This window comes from Patagioenas fasciata, chromosome 5 (genome assembly GCF_037038585.1).
Source record: "Patagioenas fasciata isolate bPatFas1 chromosome 5, bPatFas1.hap1, whole genome shotgun sequence".
NCBI classification, from domain to species: domain Eukaryota; kingdom Metazoa; phylum Chordata; class Aves; order Columbiformes; family Columbidae; genus Patagioenas; species Patagioenas fasciata.
Window position 1 is genome coordinate 55,692,968 of NC_092524.1, and position 19,708 is coordinate 55,712,675.

The 19,708-nt window shown below is 43.7% G+C and overlaps 1 protein-coding gene across 8 annotated transcripts in view; it reads right to left on the minus strand.

Annotated features, from left to right (window-relative positions):
• Positions 1-19,708, minus strand: part of SYNE3 (spectrin repeat containing nuclear envelope family member 3) — a 74,239-nt gene that overhangs the window by 46,047 nt on the left and 8,484 nt on the right. Inside the window, exon 1 of one of the 8 annotated variants that reach the window (XM_065838082.2) lies at positions 15,322-15,483. The exons of 6 other annotated variants lie outside the window; for them this stretch is intronic. The gene's annotated coding sequence lies outside the window, so the exon portion shown is untranslated. Of the gene's footprint in view, positions 1-14,910; positions 15,100-15,321; positions 15,484-19,708 lie in introns of those variants that run through there. One more of the 8 variants, XM_065838083.2, reaches the window with a different exon arrangement.

The following is a 19,708-nucleotide window of genomic DNA, read 5'->3' on the forward strand; positions in this document are numbered from 1 at the left end:
GTTTCCACATTTGGTTCTAGGGTTTTTTGCACATACATTTTTTTTTCCTCTTACAAAACCAGCACTAAATCTTATTTGACCATCAGTCAAATGCCTCTGCTTCTGAGTGAGCAACTGTGTGCAACCTGGGAGCACCAAGCACACAGCTTTTAAACTAATAAACCCTGTAAGTCAAGTATTTACTAGAAACATTTGTTGGAAATAGTCACTTGCAAGTACATAACAAATATACCCTAAGAGCACAGTATCTTTTAGTCCCTTTAGAAGAAGAGCTGAAGGACTAACTCCCCAAAACATAAAATTTCACAGACATATCTTTCAAAGCATTAGAACTAGGATGATGCTAATGAATATTTAAATGAAAAAAGTGAGACTCGCTGGAATAAAAAAAAAAAAGTAGTTAGCAAGTAATCAGAAAAATACTAATGTTGAAGACAGAAGGTTTTGATTAAAATAAATGAATGACTTTCACGGGATCAAAATACGTGATTATAGAAAAATTAGCAGATTTTAATTTGTTTGGAACAGGAAGATCTGTTTGTATAAAGAGAAAAATGACCACTGCAAGAGCTAAACCCTTACAATGCTGTCAAAAACATACAGGAAGATAAATAAAGCTACACTTGAACAGCTAGCACTCTGCACATAAAGTGTTACTTGCACTAAACTGATAATGCCAGGCTTCACATTGCAAAAAATGGCACTGGTTCGTGTTCAGACAAACCCATGGGCAAACAAGGCCTGTCCACGTTCCAAACAAAATACACTGCTGCAACTGCTAGCAAACTCATCCCCAGGCTCAGAAACAAAGCAGACCACTGCAAAACAGTAGATATAAACTAATTTTGAGTGGTTGAGAACATTCCTGGAATTGACTAAAATTGGCTGCTTTCTGGTGACTCATTTTTGCCTGACCTATTGCAGTTTCCACGTCTTTGTCACTCCCCAACTGTGCGTGCTCGCCAGACGCTGTGGGCTGCAGAGCAAGATTGCATCTCTGCTTTCCACGGCCCAGAGCCCTCCCAGCAGTGGCTGGAGGCGAGCAGGCGTCGTGCTGCGCAGACCAGCACCGCTCTGCCCCAGCGCTCCGACAGCACAGGAGCTCACAACAGGGATGAAGAACGCCTCCGACATAAAGCAGCACTGCCTTTTTAGTAGTCTGACTGAGGGCTGAAGTCCTACAGTTTATAAAGCTAAAGGGGATTTGAACCTCCTCCCACTGAGATTAATCAAAACCAAAGGCAAGAGTAAAGCGGCAGCAGTACCCAGCGGTGAGCCGCATCTCAGCAGTCCACCTCCAGTGAGGAGGACCAGATAGTTATTTAAAGCTGTGATCACAGATAATTACCGAGAGTAAAGCCAATGCTTATTCTTCTCAGTCTTACATCGTCCAGTTTTAATTACCTTTTAGAAATGGAATACTATAAGAAACCCAAACTTTTTTTTTTTTTTTTCTATCCTGCAAACATCTGAAAAGATGAAGCAGTTCAGCTCTATCTAGACCCCAATGGGACCTCAGGGCCTACTTCTTCTCAGCAACTTTGAAAATCCCACCTATGGGTCATATCTCTGGGGATGCCGGCTGCCAGAGAGCGAACACAGATAATTCAGCTGAGGATTTGCACACACAGACTGGCATATTTGACAGACTTTTCCTGACAAACATGTCATAGCACTAGCAATTCTCAAACGTCTGAAGTAAGGAAAAGGCATAAAGACATAGATTTTTACAACCCAAGTAATTTATAATTCTTCTTCAAGGAGTAATATACATCATGACACAACTTATCTTTGATCTAAAAGAAATAATAAACTTTCCTAAGTAGTCTCCAAGGCCGCTTTTTAAAGATACCACAAACACTTGCTATATTTCAAAGGCATTTCATGTCACTGGAGTTTTCCCTGGCTTTTCCCTTGGAATTCATATATTAGGGCTCAGCAGGTAACTTGCTAAAGGGCGACTCAGAAACCAGGAGAAATAGGTTATCACCTTTCTGGAGGAAAAAGCATTTGACTGTGTGATAGGGGACCCCTGCTAAACCAGAGCACAACAGAGCCTCTGATAATCAGATATTTTGTGTGAAGGGCTCAGTGATTGCAATATAAGCCACAATGCTAGATGCAAATTTTACTCCCTGATTGAAAAAAAAAAAACCAACACAACTGAATTTCTTGAATCTCTTTTTTAACTGATTGCATACACCCAGGTCATGTTTCAACAGTTGTAGATGGGACCTTCAACCCACACTATTTAACAAACTTCAAGAAAGGGATCTCAGCCGTCCCAGTTTAGTGAACTTTTTGGGGCTGTAAAAGTTGATATCTTGTCTTGGGCGCCAGCAGCACCTCCAACTGACACTTTCTATCAGCTTCACTGGCTGTCCCTTATCTCCAGCCCTTGTGGTGAGCACCATGACAGGGATATTTTCACTTCTTTTTTCCTGCCTTAAATGAAGGAGTTCCCCATTCAGGCCTGCTGCTCACAAAATGGTTTATCAGGCCTTAATTCATCGCACAGGGCCCTCGGATCCTTCCACTGTCTCTGCCAGCGCTGTAGCCGAGGAGTGGGCTCTCTCCAGAGACAGGTGTGCCAACAGGCTGGTCATTGTCCCCGACACCAGCCAGAGCTGCTGGAGCCCTTGGGCATTGCCTTCCCCTAGCAGGCTACTAATTTCCATCTCCTTTTTATTATAATTCAAACCTCTGAAATTTCAAGGGGCTTAATAGCTTTGACGCTTCTCTCTCTCTCTCTAGCAAATTTAATGGAAAGTGGAAAATGAGTTCAGAAGTTACCAGGAGCCAAAATATACACACGCGCCTCATGGTCATGACCATCTCACTTCCTTATGAAATAAAAGTAACAAACATTGCAAAAACCTTACCAGAATCCTGGGAATTCTGGAAAAAAGAGCAGGTAAAAGCCTGAGGTGATTTCATCAGCGTTCCTGGCTGGGTTTCCAGCTTGGCCAGCGCCCTCCAGCCTGGTGGCACTGGGCGTTAGGGCCGTGGCCGGGCACAGCGGGCACCACCGGCAGCTCCGGCGCAAAGAGAAACCAGCAGCTTCCTCCTTACTTGTGTGGGAGGCAGTGCAGGATTTCCTCTCTGCCTCCTGCGCGGGGCAGGGGTGACAGAGGGGATGACAATCTAAAGATCTAACAGACCAGAAATTAAAATTAAAAAAATATTTAAAAATAAAAATTAAAAAAAAAAAAAAAAAGAAAAAGAACACCAGCACAGCATGCTGCCACTATTTGAAAGGTAGGTAAGATTTAAATAGAAATAATCCCCAGAAACTATCTAGCTCAGGTCATCAACTAACAAGCTGGTTAATTCCTGTAAGGATTAATGCTTGAAATTATTATGTCTGACAGATGTTTGCTGAACAGGAGTTAGTCCAGAATACACAGCATGAAAACCACCAAGAAGCAAAAGTGCAGAACAGTACATGTCAGAACTGAGATTTTTAGAAATCATTTGCTCAGACTCTATCATAATTAGAATTTTCCTTTCTACCCACTTTATCTTCCACTTCTTTTTTACTCTCAGCTCTCTAGCAGGAAATTTCCCGCACAGACTGACACACTGATCTAAATTCCACTCTCAGTTACAACCCAGCAATGTGAAGAAGAGGTTACCCGATATTTTTGGGCAATCCCACTGCTGCACAATTTGGCTGAATGGAATACACTTTGTAGGCATTAGCTTGCTCTCATAATGGAGCAAATGATGAATTCTCCATTCCTGATTCCCCAAAACTACGGGAAAATATCAAGCAGCATTTTCCCTTAATTAATCATGATCCCTTGGGTACATCTGCTGTTAGACATTCAATGAACTGAAACCCACCGGTTTGGTCTACCCACCCACTCCTATTTGCACCATCCTAATGGTGTAAATGTAGTTAATATACTCAAAGGCAAATCCCACATATATTCAAGCTAGTGTAAATTGAAAGCAAGTCCACACAACCAACAAATCTCTCTATTTTTACATAATTTGTACTACACTAAGCAGCATTTCTAGGATTACAATAAAGGTAAGGAGGAAAGGTGGAAAAATCAGTGAAAACAAAATGTAAGGAGAAATCTTGCTTGAAATTCAGCTTCCAAATTAGGAGTTACAAACACAAGCAGGGATAAAGCTATGAACCACTCCACCATTTCAGAATAAGGCCGCACAAGTGAACAGCATGGGGAAAGTCTGAAGAGATGAACAAAGATGGGATGAAAATCTAGGGGGAAGAACAGCAGTGGAATAGAAACTGTCGATCGAGCTAACCCTGCGAAGCTGCTAATACAGAGGACTGACTGAAGACCAGCAGCCTTAGCTGTGACCACACGTGCAATGGAGACCCCAATGCAGCCAACCAACACAGAATTTTGCCATCAATGGTGAAAAAAAACAAGGGACAGAGGAAGAGCGACATCTTAGAAGTTCACAATGCTGTCAGTGCCTCTGGAGTGGTAACTGATAGACCAGCTACTTTCCAACTGTCTTTTCAGCTTTTTGCTAACAGGACAGGAATAATCCTTAGAAATGATAAAAACATCTCAAAACATGTCAGCCTGCAGACTAAAATATATAATGCCTGGGGGACTGCAAACTGGAGAGCAGTCCATTTATCTGAAAGTCAAATCAGGGCTGTATTAGGATTGTGTTGCGGTTTGAATGGCGGAGTTTAAAATGCCTACAAATGAACCCCTTCACACACTTTTGCCCCATTCTCTCTCTCCTGTGGTAAATCCCATGATCACTATAGATTTTTCATAGTCCTGTTAAAAACAAAACAAAAACCTGAAACTACTAATACGAAGAAAGCAGGGTACATACGGCTAACATAATCTATACATAGCAGCTACTACACACAGTAAGAAGCAGACCTTTTGGATGTGTAACCGGGGAAGCACAGGAGCTCAGCTACCCTGGTGAGCACAGCCAGCTACAACCTGGAGGCAGCAATTAACAAATTAAACAAACAGTCAAAGATGCAGCACTCCCCACAAAACTTTCCATAAGTTAGCATAAAAATATATTTTAAATATATAAATCCCAGAGTACCACTTGAGTATTACTTCCTTTAGATCCAGTCCAATTTACATTTTTCTGTATTTGACAAAGAAATTACAGTTTCAGCAAAACACACCAAATGTCCTCACAGCATCTGATCTGTCATTCCCTTACCATAGGAAGGATGCTGTTTCCAGTTTCAGCAAGGCATGGAATCGTGTTTTTCCCAGCCTTCAGATCCCTCTGTTGTTTCTGTTGTCATTCAGATGTTCCCCTAACACATGTTCCTTAGCCTGACATCTCTGTGTTCAAATGTGGATGTAATTAGACATGCAAAAAACCAGCTGGATTATCATGTTACCTGACATCTGTAGGCACTGCAAAGGGAACGTATTTCTGCAGACAAAGTGGAGTTAAAGGACTGCCTTCCTCCATCAGTTAACCTACTATACTTACGTGATACTCTCGACAGACTGGCCTCGCTGCCCACTAACCATTTGCATCCTTGAAGTGGTGTACCAGGAGTGAGACTGCTGTTTAGGAGACACAAGTTGTCACCCCACTAGAGTTACAAATGATAAAGCATTGTCTGAGCTCTGATAAAGAGCTATGAAACCCCTCAGGGATGAAACAGAGCCACAGTGTAGAATATTTTCTTCCAAGAAGACCAGCACAATTGTGCTATATGTTCTTGTTACTCTGCAGAGGCTCAGGTCCTGGCTGTGAACCAGCACCACTCCATACTGCAGGTGGCACATGTAGAGCAGTGGTGGCATCCCCAATCTGCTGAGGTTACTGTTGAGGCAGAAGAGAAGCAGCAGAATATGGATACAGAGATGGAACACACAGGAGCTGCAAGACGGTAGTAGTCAGCAGGAAAAGCCACAGGCAGAGCAGCATCTGCCTAACCACAGTCAAATTTCCATATATATATTGTAGCAAAAGAGTTTTAAGGAGGAATTTGAGGGATGGTCATGACGTGGATTTGGGAAGGATAACATGTAAGGACAAGACTTGGAGAAAAAGCATGGAAGTGCTCAGGTGAAAGCCTACCAAGCATTAGTGGAGGCTGGTATTATAGGCTGGCCAGAGGTGGAAGCTGCTCCCTCAGTAACAAATGAAATTCAGCTTGGGGATGTACGGGAATCAAAATTTCCATCTTCTAGGAAAGGTCATATTTCTAACTATATTTTAATTCTGAATTAGAATAACATTGGTACGAACAGACTCTTCATGTAGTTGCTAATCCCCAAAGAATCTCGTTTGGAATTGCTGTGAAAGGACTTCTCAGAAAAGGAACACCCACACCAAACATTCAAGCTGTCCTAAGTACTGGGCTTGGAGGTACTGGAGGGGGTGGCACAGACAGGCGGCAAGTCCATAGTCTCTCTTTCTGGTACAGTTTCACTCTGTGTAAATAATGAATCATTATGAAGAACCTAGTCATTAGGTAGAGCCTAATGATTTAGGTGTCCCACCTGCAAGCTGAGCATCTGAAAGATCAGGTTAAGGCAGTCATTATTCTCCGTCCCATTAAGAAAGAAAGAAAAAAAAAAAAAGTATTTTGACTTTACCAGTTAGCATTAAAAAACTCAAACAAACAAAAAGACAAACCCTGAAAAATGCCAGATCTGATTTGAGCAAGACTAGAAGAACCAAGATGTGAGTTAGCTGCTGATATATTTGCTTAACTTAAAGAAAAAAAAAACAACCAAAAAACTAAACTATTTGCAAATCCTCAAACTAAGGTGTAACCTGCTAGTAGCAATAATCTAAAAGCACTTCACAAATACCAGAGTGACAGATGACACCGGAAGGACGCAATATAGAAAACAATTACACTTGGAGCACTGGAGCACTAAAGCAGCCTGTTAACATCCAGCTAAATTCCTCAGCACTGACTAATTACAACTACTCAACACTAGCAGTGCTTAAAACAAAAACAAAAAAACAAAACAAAAAAACCAAAAAACAACAAACCAAAACAAACCCCACAAACTAAAAACATTGTAACATCTCAAGTATTTGGAGTAAATGTGTTAATGTAATTAGTTACCAAAATGTTTCCATAAGCACCTTCAGCTCTTTTGTGGGACAGCAAATGCTACTTTGCTCTGCACAGCAGAATGATGGTACCAGCCCTCCACCATCATTACATATTCTCACAATACACAACAGCTGGACAAGCAAACAGCCAAGGAGAGAAATAAAGTAATGCTGAAGGCAAGAATAGCTATATGGTTGCTGATAGCCCCATCCTGAGCACCTCTCAGGTAGCTGCCATCAGGTGGTTACAGTGTACAAGCATCACGACAAGGGAGGCCTCTAAGGAAGCGTCTGAAGAAGGGATATTTTGCCAATGAACAAAGGATGTTTCTGCCCATCTCTGCAGCACTAGAGAGGGTACATGGTGTTGCAAGCAGAACAGGGATGGGGGCAACAAGGTCCAGGTGGATGGGTGGTGATGAAAGGCAGCTGTGCTGTGGACAGCTGGAGGTGGCACAGCTACCACTGCCTCACACAACCCTGGGCAGGGACAGGGACACGGATACGGCCCCGCTCCCACACACCCTCGAGTAACTTCCTCTCACTGCTTTACCATCATTCTCTTCCTTCCTTCTTGTCTCCCTAATTATTAATTTATTGATTGTACACTTACCCCTGAGCTTCTCTCAGGGCAGGCAACATTCACTTTGGGGATCTCCATAACAAGGCCATTCTTCTCACAAGGACCTTTAGTTCTGGACCAAGAGTTTGGTGCTCATGGCATTGCCTTCCAACTGAGGTGCTTCAGAGGAGAAGCAATCACACCTGGGGTTGAATTTGAGAACATCTGGGTAAAGAAATTAATTCTACACTGAAAGTGTTTCAAAGAATTAAATAGTAACTGGGAATCGAGGACACAAGAAGAGTGGGAGAAAGTTCCACAATATAGGAATTTGAAGTTTGTCTATTTAAATCAAAGAAACACACCAAAATACATCCTAAAACCAAAGAAAACCCAGAGAAGCTTTAAATTTTTCCTTTCTTTTAGATTGAAGACATTTTCTGTAGCTTGGTATCTCACACCAGCAGCATGTACGCACTGACAGAACAACTAATGGAGCTGGCAGGTCTATAATCTGAGAATACAAGGGAAAATCCCAGGCTCTGGTGAAGCCAAAGGCAATATTGTCACAGAGTCAAGATTTCTACCCTGACTACTGCAGACTTTAAAGACAAGGTAACAAGAAAATTTTTCATTAGGTGTTGTCTTTATCTGGAGATCTAAATTAACTCAAGCACTTCTCTGGTGTTTACTGAGCTGGCATTATTAGCTATGTACTTCATACAAAGCCTGTGCTTAACTCGCTGCACCTATAGACCATTTCTGCTGACTTATATAAGAAACATCACCTGCATTTGCCAACCACTGTCATGTGCTGTTCATGTAATCAGTACCGCATTCCCTCAGAGACCCAACACCGCTCATGCAAAGAGCCTTTTGCATTTAAAAAAAATCAGTAATTTAAGTTAAAGGAAACATCCAGCCTGGGAAAGAACTGACAGCTCCAAAGATCGGTTTATTTTATTTACTTGCAGAACCTTTCCATCTAACTGACTTGAAAACACAGCGTGTGCATCAGTGCCTCTATGCTTTCCACCTTCAGCTTCCCTGAACTTATCCAGGCTTTGTATCCTGTTGTCAGTGGAGCCTGAAGAAGGACCAGTTGTTATATCTCTTAAACTGCTCCTCAATTAGAGGCAACACATGTTTTTCTGCTAGGATTGTGTCATTATAATGGCAGGAAAACAAAGGACAAGCATGCAATGCTTTGAAACACCGATCGCTTCGATGTAAGGTGGAGAGAAAGCACAGCCAAAAGTAACCCTACATTTTTTTTCACAGCTTAATTTTTTATTGCTGTTGTATCAGTCCAGTAAATTGAGTCAGCATGAGATAATCTTGCAGGGTCAAAGCTTCAAACATTTTGTTTTTTAAATAAATCCAAGCACCCAGATCCACTGCGTGTGGTTTACTCTGTCTCACCAAACTCCAGCCCAGTACCTACAACACAGTGGCCACACACATCAAGTGTATCCTATGAGATGAGATGTTTGTGTCCCTGTTTCACAGACGGAGACACTGATGCTCTCAGCAGCATCCATCTTTCAAAAGTAGCCTCCAACAGACAGTGCCACGTTCAACAACACACGAAGCACCTGACATCATTGGTCCCATTTTAAATCTGATTGTACATCCTCCTTCAACATCATAGAGCAAACCTGTGGCAGAAAACACAGCTCTTCTGAATCAGTCCAGCACATGAAAAGAAGGATGATCATATGCCCAACAATACACGCTCAACTTGTATGTCGTTTGGGAGTGCTGTTTACTCAGCAGAAACTATGCAGTTTCAGAATTCGTGAGAACTCTGGTTGCATATGCCAGCCTGAATCAAAACAATACTTACAAGTACGTATGTGCTGTTACTCTCCAACAGTGGGAGGAATGTGCCAGGGAGAGGAAGCCTGCAAACTGGGCTGCCAGTCAGACTTCTGTTGCCATTCCTGACTCTGCCAATGAATTCCTGCATCACCTGGGCAAACAACACAGAATCACGTGCCTCACTTTGACAAGCTATCCCACAGATACAGTAATATCCACCTGCCTCAAAGGAACCCAAAAGGTTTTGTGGGTCTCACTGCTTCTACTAAAGCAAATATTTTCTGTTTTGGTTTGTTGTGGGTTTTTTTGTTTTTGGTTTTTTTTTTTTTTTTAATTATCCCACTGTTTTCAGCTCTTTTTTTTTAAATCCCACTGTATTTAGTGTTGGTGCATCCTCACATTGAATACTGGGTGCAGTTCTGGCCCTCAGAATTTAAGAAGAATGGTAAGGTACCCAAGCGAATCTATACAAGGGCAACAAAGATAGTGACAGGGTTGGAAGAAATGTCCTGTGAAGAGTGACTGGGGACTTTGGGCTTGTCTAGCTTGGAGAAAAAGAGGCTGAGGGGCAACCTCATTGCTCTCTGCAGCTTCCTGAGGAGGGGACATGGAGAGAGAGGTGTTGAGCTCTTCTCCCTGGTACCCAGTGATAGGACACATGGGAATGGCTCAAAACTGCATCAGGGGAGGTTCATACTAGATGTTAGGAAGCTTTTCTTTACCAGAAGGGTGGCCATCAAACACTGAATCAAGCTTCCTACAGAGGTGGTCGATGCCCCAAGCCTGTCCGTGTTTAAGAAGCATTTGGACAATACCCTTAATAACATGATTTAGCTTTTGGTTAGCCCTGCAGTGCTCAGGCAGTTGGATTAGATGATCATTGCAGGTCACTTCAAACTGAAATATTCTAGTCTAGTCTATTATTATTATCATGACAATCAAATGCAAGGGGAACAGCATGTAGCCTTAGCAAAGTGTCTCTTGCATTTCCTGATGACATGCACTGCATCTACTGTAAAGTGTAACAGTAAGTCCCCCAGCAGAAGCTAACCCACATGGGCCTCTCATTCATCTTGCGCTCCCAAGTATTACTGACACATTTCTGAAAAGGCTTTCTGCATAGCACAGCTGTAACACCACTTATTTCACCTTCTAATATCACTAAACAAACACCGATCAAGGACAAAACAAGCAAGCCACAACTTGAGATCTGCATTCCAAACAAATTATAATCTCATGGTTCTCCTTGTTTCTTTCTATCTTCTTCAGTTTCTTCCAGGCAGTTATTTCTTGCATCTGTTCAGTGATATCCCAAGGCTGAGATTGCCAGTTAATCCTCAAAGCAGAAATCCCCTTGAAGTCCCTTGATATGAAGGACTTGTTATCAAGGCCATGTCTTCTGTTGAAGCGTGACACAGAAAACATGCCTGACATGAAAAGTCATTTCTGCCAAAGGGAAACAAATGAGTCCACATGATCTTTAAAAATCAATGTATTTTTCCTTGGAATGCAATTAAACTGTGTGCACAGACAGAGACATCAAAGATTGCTTATTAACCTGACGTGGTGTCAATGAGAATGCCCTTCCCTGTCAGATCTACCGTCTTCATCTCAACATTGAGGTGGGGCCACTTCAGATAGCTGAAGTTCATTACCGCAGGGCTCACAACTGCATGAGTCATTTTTTTTTGTAATGTGGGCAGCACTATCTTGTGATTCCATTTACTAGCAAGACAGGGACATAGCATGGCAAGCAACAGGTCACGCTACTTTGCGTCTATGAAGCAGTGAATCCAACAGCGACGTCCAACAGACAGCATATCCCTGGCTTCATCCAGCGCCAGACAGGGTGTTGCAGGGTCATCAATTCTCGTGGAAGCCAAGGACCAACCTGAAGCTCCAGCCCTGGAGAAGACTGTGTAAGTAGAGATCCTTCTATAAGGATCTCCACTTTCATTTTAAAAGACTCTGTTTCTTTAAAACTTTGACTGTTATGCCCTAAGCAGTCAACCACTAGAGAACAAACAAGAAAAGTAAATTTTGAAATGAAAGAACAAAAGTGTATTTAATCTGGTGCTGACAATACTACAGCTGGTCATGGAAGTATTGTTATAAAAAAATTCTACCTTCCTAAATGCATATGCCGGTACCAGCTACAGGCAATTAAATTATAATTCAGACCAAAACTTTACCAAAATTCAAGGATGTGTAGTTTGGGGTCTATAATTAATCAGTATCCGTATGAGTTTTAAAGTTTAAACACCAAACTTTAAATACTTCTTGATTCTTCTCATGTCATTTCAGTGTACTTTTATTTCATCAAAATTAAAACCACAAATCTTACCATTCAGTTGTTTGCAGAGCAGATCCGCATGACCAAAAAAGAACCTGGATACTTGCTTTGCATTTTTAGATTTCACAGAACTGCTGTCAAATGAAGCCTGAGAAAGCTGAGACATTTCCGACCATCAGTAGTCCTTACCTTTAAAGACATTTTCCTTGCAAAATAAAAGTATACCACTGCCTACGCTCCAAAGACAGCAGGAAGATTTTTTTAGCCAGACTCAAAGAGGTATTTAGGAACCTGATATCCATTCCTGTTGGTTTCAGGTGCCTGAATACCTTCGTCTTCATATAACTCTGTCAAGTAAAAAAATTCCCTTGCCAGTTACACTCTCTGTTAACACTCCTGGAGCTCAAGAAATTTTCCTGTTACCATGTGTTTTTTTCCTTTCACATGCCTGAATTTCCAGGATTCATGCTTAGCCCACAACCGTTAAGTGTATTTGTACAATGCAGTTGTAAAAGGACCCTTTCTAAGGACGTAAGTGTGCAGGTATACATGGTAACTACCCCGCAACAAGTCTGCCAGGACAAGTCATCACTGTGCCACCAGACCCCATCTACAGATGACAGGGGCTAGCAGCTAAAAGACAAAACAAATCAAAAATCCAGTATCTTGTGACTGCTACAAATGATTTGGGATTTGCCCTACCAGCCACATAAAGGAATACATTATTGTGAGTCAGGATGAGTGATCATCACTTTTGCTTGGTTCCAAGGGAATTATGCTTATATGATGAGATTGAGTAAGTCTTGAAACTGTTGGCCAATTTTGTCAAAATAAAATAGATCCAAAGACACTAGCTGAGATCACAGCCCTTCTGTACTTGATGTACTAGCGCCAATGTGTGCCTGGCAGAACAAAGACAGGAGCTGTGCCCTGAAGATGCAGCAAAGTAAAAAGAAAGAGCTTTGTGACCAGCACAACTCAGGAAACCAGATCTCCTACAGAACTGTGTTCCGTGGTTGACTAAATGTTTACATTGAACTGTACTAAGATTTTCTCTTTCCATGTTCAAAATGTGATGTATTAAATCAGTTATTTATCTTCTTTGAAGTTTTTAGAGAGATGCCAGTCCAGGGGCATTCACCTAGAAAATCCTTCTCCTTTTCTCCTTTTTAATTTACACTGAATATCTTACTGCCAAATGGAGGCAGTCACATATGAAGGTATCACTCAGTCCCTAAGCTAAAAACAGGATAAAATTGTCAAGTGTCTAACTTTAGACTTGCTTTTCCCTATTGGTCTGTTTCTACACAATCTGCAAGAACTTAATTACCTTGGAGCTGTTCTTCTTATGCCATACTTGGTTGAAACTGGGAAATGGAAATAAAATATTATGTAAAGGACAAATACCGAGATGCATGTGCACACACATTTTAAAGGGCAGCAGAAGCTATGCTAAGAGATGAAGGCTAGTTATCTTTCTGAAGCTGTGATGCAGGTGCTAGGTTTGGAGCACCCCCTTGGGCAGTGGCATTGCTCTTCAAATCATGTGGGTGAGGTTGAGCACCCACAAGTGTACACAGAGGTTTTCGTGATGACTTGGGAGCCACAGATAACTGGAGGGGCACAGAAAAATGGTTTACACTAGTAAAAAGTAAAAGTCTTGACCAGGATAGGAGGGAAAGGAGGGGCAGCGAAATATACGGCTGAAGTAAGCAACTGGAACTATCAGAAGAAAGAATACAAGAGAAGCAAACACCACAGTACCACACCCTGAATGGTAGCTAATTCTGCCTTCATTGGGAATTCGAGAGGACTCTGGATCTGATGATTCATGAAGAACGTGAAAACAGCACTGGGTGTAGGGGAAAAGTTCCTCAGCTTTGTCAGACTCCACTTCCTGACAGCCAGTTTGTAGTGGACAATGTCCTGTGACTCATTAAAATATGTTTGTTTCTCGTTGAAACAGAAGTCGCCACAGGACTGATTGCAGCGAGTTACATTTCCTTGATATCCAACTGTCACACACTAAGCAACCAGGGAGACCATGCCAAGCTGATGTGCATTTCAACAACCCACAGATTTGAGACACTTGTAGAAAAACAAGTAAAACACTTGAAGGCAACCAATCATCTTTTAAAGTTTTGTAGCATTTTTTAAGTTCTTTCCCCAGAAAACAACCACTGCGTGCGAAGATTTTCAAATGGCATGCATGCAGCGTGCCAAGGGCTTAAAAGTAACATCCACAAGTATCAGCAAGGAGCTGGTAAGTGTAGCACAGTGATACTATTTTTCATTCATGGTTTAAGATAGCTAAGCTCAGATTTGAGGCAAAGGAGAAGGCAGGCAACCTGGTCTGATGAACTTGCAAAAGAAAGCAGTGTCTTGCAACCATAATTTTTACAATTAATCATCACATACATCCATAATTCCTGCAGATTTCATTAAGTTAACCTATTTGAGTTATTTGTAGTAAGACAGTTTAACTGGACAATGAACTAAATTCATGTAGGTCAAACCAGTAAGGATTTAGGAATAAAAGAGCTGGCAGAAATAAGCACATGAGAAACCAAAGCCTTACTACACATTGGGATTGGCGGTGTTTATTTACAGAAGTCATACAGAATCTAAAAAGGGGGGTAGTAGCTCTTATCATATAAAAATTGGGAAACCTTTCTAACTGTTTAGGAAGAAAAAGGGAGACAAGGTCAGACCTGCCTAAGGGGAATCAGAGCCGAGCTAGGATATATTTAAGAGACTTGAAGGGGAGAGAAGCTGGGTAAGGCAAACAGAAACAAGGAGCTTGCAAACTGCAGCAGAGTCCTGGCAGTGGGGATCGAGAGATGTAGAAATTTGACCGTAACGCTGAGCAACCGGCTCTGGCAAGAGCCCGACACCTGGGAAGGAAAAGTTGCAGAATGCAGTTGAACGTTTCCACCAGTCTGGCACTCATTCACAGGTGCGATTTTTCAAAAAGAAATAAAAGGTTCTACCCGTATAGCTTACATTATTTAGCGAGGTACGTTGCAATTACTGCAGCTACGTTATTATTCATATCAGTAGTACAACGGGAGCGCTCGTAGTGCCCGCGGAGCCCCCACGGCAAGGACAAGCCCTCTGCCTCCGCTCCGCGGCTCCGGCCGCACCCGCCGCAACCGTTATACCGTGCGGCGGCACCACCAACCTGCGCGGCGGGGACGCCCTGGGACCAGCTCAGGGGACAAGCCGAGACTCGGGGGACACACCGGGGCCAGTTCTGGGACGAGCCGAGGCGCGACGGCTGCCAGGCGGGGCCGAGCGCCCACTGTCTTGGCGGCGTTTCGCTCCGCGCCGGTCGCGGAGACCGACGGGCCGGGGGTCAGCGCCGAGCAACAGGAGGCGGGTCCGGGCGCCGGGCGGGCTGTCAGTGAGCCGAGCCGAGCTGAGCTGAGCCTTCCCTCCCCGCCGGGACGGGACGCCGCAGCCCCAGGGCGCCACCACCTCACTATTATTCCACCACCCCCCGCCCCCAGCTCCCCGAGCACCAGCAAGAAGCCCCGAGCAGCGTCCCCGGCAGCGCCGCAGGTCCCTTCCTGCGGGCCGGCGCTCCACTCACCGCCGCGGCACCCGCCGCCGCTGTTTCCCGCACGGGCAGCCCCAAGGGGCCGCGGTGCCGCTTTCCCCTCCGCGCTACCGCCGCTCACTCGCTCGGGCGTTCACCCACCCTCGGCAGGACCACCCGGCACCGGCCCCGCCACTGCGGGAGCTGCGCGGAGCGGCGCGGAGGACCCGCCCCCGCCGCTGCGGCCCGGCCCGGCGGGCGGCGTTATGTAAGTCGGGCCGCGGCCGGCGCCGCCGTCCCGCCCCACGGGAGCCGCCGGCACAGGAGCCCCCGCGGGGACGGGCGGCCCGGCAGGTAGCGGCCCTGCCCGGCGATCCCCGGCCGGGGGCCCGGCGCGCTGCAGCCTGTCCCTGCGCGGTGGCAGGCGGGCGGCCGCGACCACGGGCAGCAGGTGAGCCGCGGCACTCTGCTATTTTTAGCAGAGTAAAATGCACTGGAAGAGAAAAAGCTGAGTTTCTCGCAATATCGCGTTTTGGGGGACTTGGAGCTGTGAGGGTCAACGAACACCAGGGGGACAAACACCGTGGAACAAACTACAGACCACCTTTACAGGTGCTGGTAGCCCTAGCGATCCATGGCAACCTGTGGGCACGTTTCTTAGCGTTCCTTCTCAACGCCCAGCTAGTGAGAAGGCAGCCTATGTTTCAGCAGTTATACACGAGTGAAACAACCCCAGCCCATCGCAGTTATAGTATTAACAGTAACTCACTTGGATGCATGGAGTATTGTAACATATATTTGAGGAGGGAGTAAAAAAAATATGGAAAGAACTTCGGGAACAACCTGTTTCTACTGTAATCTGATTCGGGGGATTCTTTCCTCTGTAACCTGTCCAAGCAAAAAGTCTGCAGTGGACACTCAGGTTAGTCTGGAAAAATCAGAAGCAAAAGGGGCAGCAGTGGTGGTGTGTTGCCAGCCACAGTGTTGGTTCTGTGGCCCAGTGAGAGAAGCCAGTCATCAACACCTTATGCTCCATCTGCAGCATCAGAAGTTATAATAACATGAAAGCCAGTGTGTTGAGCCACAGGGAGGGAAGAAAGAATGAACAGCTTGTTCATATTTGAACAATACTATAATGTGAACAAACTGAATGAGCGCATGAAGAAGTTTGTATTTCATAGACACAAACACGTACTCTTTCATAGAGGTTATATTACTGCCCTCTGCTGCTGGAAGCTTGTGTGGTTCATCTGCCTAATGAGCAGAAAAATGGGCCATTTGCGAGAAAAGTTTCTGACTGTGCATAACCATACTGCAGCCGAGTGCCTTGACATATGTACTTCAGAAGTGATGGAAGAGCGAGCTCCGGGAGTCTGAGAGAGGCTGGGGACCACAGCTCTCTACGCTCTAGTGCTGGTTGGGGTAGGCTGGCCAACTGTGATGGTCTTATCTGTCTGTATCGGCCAGGGGAGCCTTTTTGGGCTCACTTCTGCCCACAGCCAGGTAATTCAGGGTGATCTGTCACCTGTGTGAACAACTTGGCCTTATTTGGAATAGCTCTATGTTTAAATTGCTCCCAAACCATCAGGAATCATCATCCCTCACCAGCAGTAGAAAAGGTAAATGGTAATTTTGTCAGAACTTAATGGTGAGGAGTATATTTTCATAACTGGGTCTAACCTTGAAGCTCCAAATGCCCATGGTGGGTCCTGTAATGGCACAATTTGGGGTGACTATGACCTTTTAAGTTGTCACTGAAAGGAAAACTGAATGCTATGATCTCCCTCTGTTTGTGGACAAGCCTATCAGCTAACTTGGAAAAATCTAATTTATTCACCAGCGTGGTTTTGACAGACTGTTTACTTGTGGTAAAATTTAATATTACCAGTGTGTAAAATTGAATCTATGCCTATGCAACTGCTCTTGCACCATAATAATTAATAGCTGATTACCTCTTAGTGACTTTTGGAACAGTGTGAGGAACTGGATACAATCCAAAATGGTTGAATTCCAAAGGAACGTGTCCAGGTAAATGATAAAGAACATAAAATCTTATACGTGAATTTGCATTGGGAAAACTGCCTCATTCGTGACAGTGAGCAAACGTCACTGGCAGCAATTAATTCCTTATGAAACGACCCTCTAGGAAATTACTCTGTATACCTAGATCTTTTAAACCCAAAATAAAAACAGCACCTTTTATTCAGAAAGTGCGCTGGTGTTGTACAGTGCATCACTGTATCTAAAAATTGCTTGCATGAAGTTCCTCTTCTGCATTTCCCTGTGTGGAGGGTTTCATGGCTCTGATTTTACTACCTCAAACAGCTTTTTACATGCTGAGTTAGAAAAACGAAACAGGCAAACAGCAGACATTAAGCAAACAAGCATTCAGTGCTTTACCTGAACAATATAAAGCTGCCCACACACCACACGTAAACAACAACGGAGAGGTTAGAGTGGCTGTAAGCAGTGTGGAGGGGTGGATGAGCTGCTGAAAAGCAGCTCCAGCTCTCTTCCCCTGGAAGAAAGTAGTATATTTTTAGAAGCAGTCAGCTCAGCCTCTAAACCAAACCACAAGCACTTGTCAGTGAATATACAGCATTTTCAGACATTTCCTGTGAAGAGCCGAGTAGCAAACAGGAGGACTTGCACGACATCTTCAGGGCAACAGAGAAGCACTTACAATGCTGCAGGGCAACAGCTCTCTCTTACTAGTGTAACACACCCACTTACTCACGCTCGCAACCAATGACAAGTATAGCACAAGATATTAAGATGTTTCCCTTTATGTTTGCTTGGGTACAGCAATGTAAAATTGTTATTCAAATAATGAGTCACATGGCAGTCTTGGGGTGGGAGGAACAGCATTTGTTGACAGAGTGACATTTATGTGCAGCATACCAGTGACATACATCTTTGGCATGACAGGTTTCAACACTGGGGCTTGTCCTTTGTGGTGGTGGTGTTTTATATCTACTAGAAGTTGCACATTGCTTGACAGAAAGTTTCTGGGGTTGGTGGTAGGAGCTGTTACAGCAGAACTCTCTCCCCATACATAAGGAATGAAGAGCCATCAACTCTACGTGCTAATGACCACACAGCGTATCTTCAGGAGCACTAGGGCAAGGATCCCATCAGCAAACCAGGTGAATTTCCTGCCCTGTATTCACGCAGAAATCATCCAGACTTAATTTGGTATTTCACATTCTCCCTGCTGCATATTTTGTAATTTACCATTTGTCTAATCAGGCTCCACATCCCGGGTGCAGACCGACTGCCTCTGCAGGGAAATGGGACCCTCTGCTACAGCATCAGTTCTGACACCTCTGGCCCAAATGTTCTCCCATAATTAAGCATTTACTATCCACTTGAGTTCCACCTCATAAGCAGACATGGATGTTTTAACTCTCCAAGGACACTTGAAATTTAAGCACAGATTCTACAAGACAGATTCCAAATGAATGGATTTTTTTTTGTGCCAGTATGCTTCCATGTAAACAGAAGTGTGATGCTTAGTACCCCTTATGCATTAACTTTTAAATTTGAGACTTCACCTCTGACTGGAAGTTATCAACTATCACAGAAGACTGCAGTCAAATGGAGTTTGCAAAATGCTAACTACAGAAAGTGTTAGTAACCATTAAATTAACTGTTGTAAACCAAGCCCTTTGCACACATATATCCTTCTGAGAAGCGCAGCTTTCAGCACATAAGATATTTAAACCTGGACTGACCACTCCAAATATCACTCCCAGAACTGTATTAAACATATGCAATTAGGAACAGAAAAACTTTGTTTGATCTTTTTCATGAGGTGCAAAATACTGCCAAAGGAGCCTCAGATCTCTGCAGCTTCTGCAGTGGGCAGAAGCAAGCCCAAGAGCGAAAAGAACGTGGGACCAAGGTTAGCAGACAAAAACTGACACAAGTCTGCTGAATTCAAGGAGAGTTGAGCCAGAATAAACCAGCTGAGACACTGTTCCATTTATTTATGAGCAACACAGACTGTTTTGCACCACACGCACTAGACATCAGGATTTGTCATGCAAACACCACTTGCTTGAGTCACACCATGTAATTTGGAACATATGCTCCGAAGGAACAGTTGTCTCTGATGATACTGGAGTCCTCCAGCACTATCAAAACAGTTGTGAGTAACATTCAACTTCCATATTGATATCAAACAATTTTTATCTCAAGAGCAAAGCAGCAACTCTCCTGAGCATCATTTCTTCTTCTACCTATTTTCTTCGTAGGTTCTCACAGGATCTGCTCTGGTTTGTTTTCACTCTGGTGCCTACATACCTTTAAGAGTCTGAAAGTACTCTTTTCTCCCTAAATATAAGAAGAAACACTCAGTGCCCCAAACAATACACTTTGGGGTGTTCAAAACTGATAAAGGGAGCACATTCAAACTTTGGAGACAATATCACTTAAATGA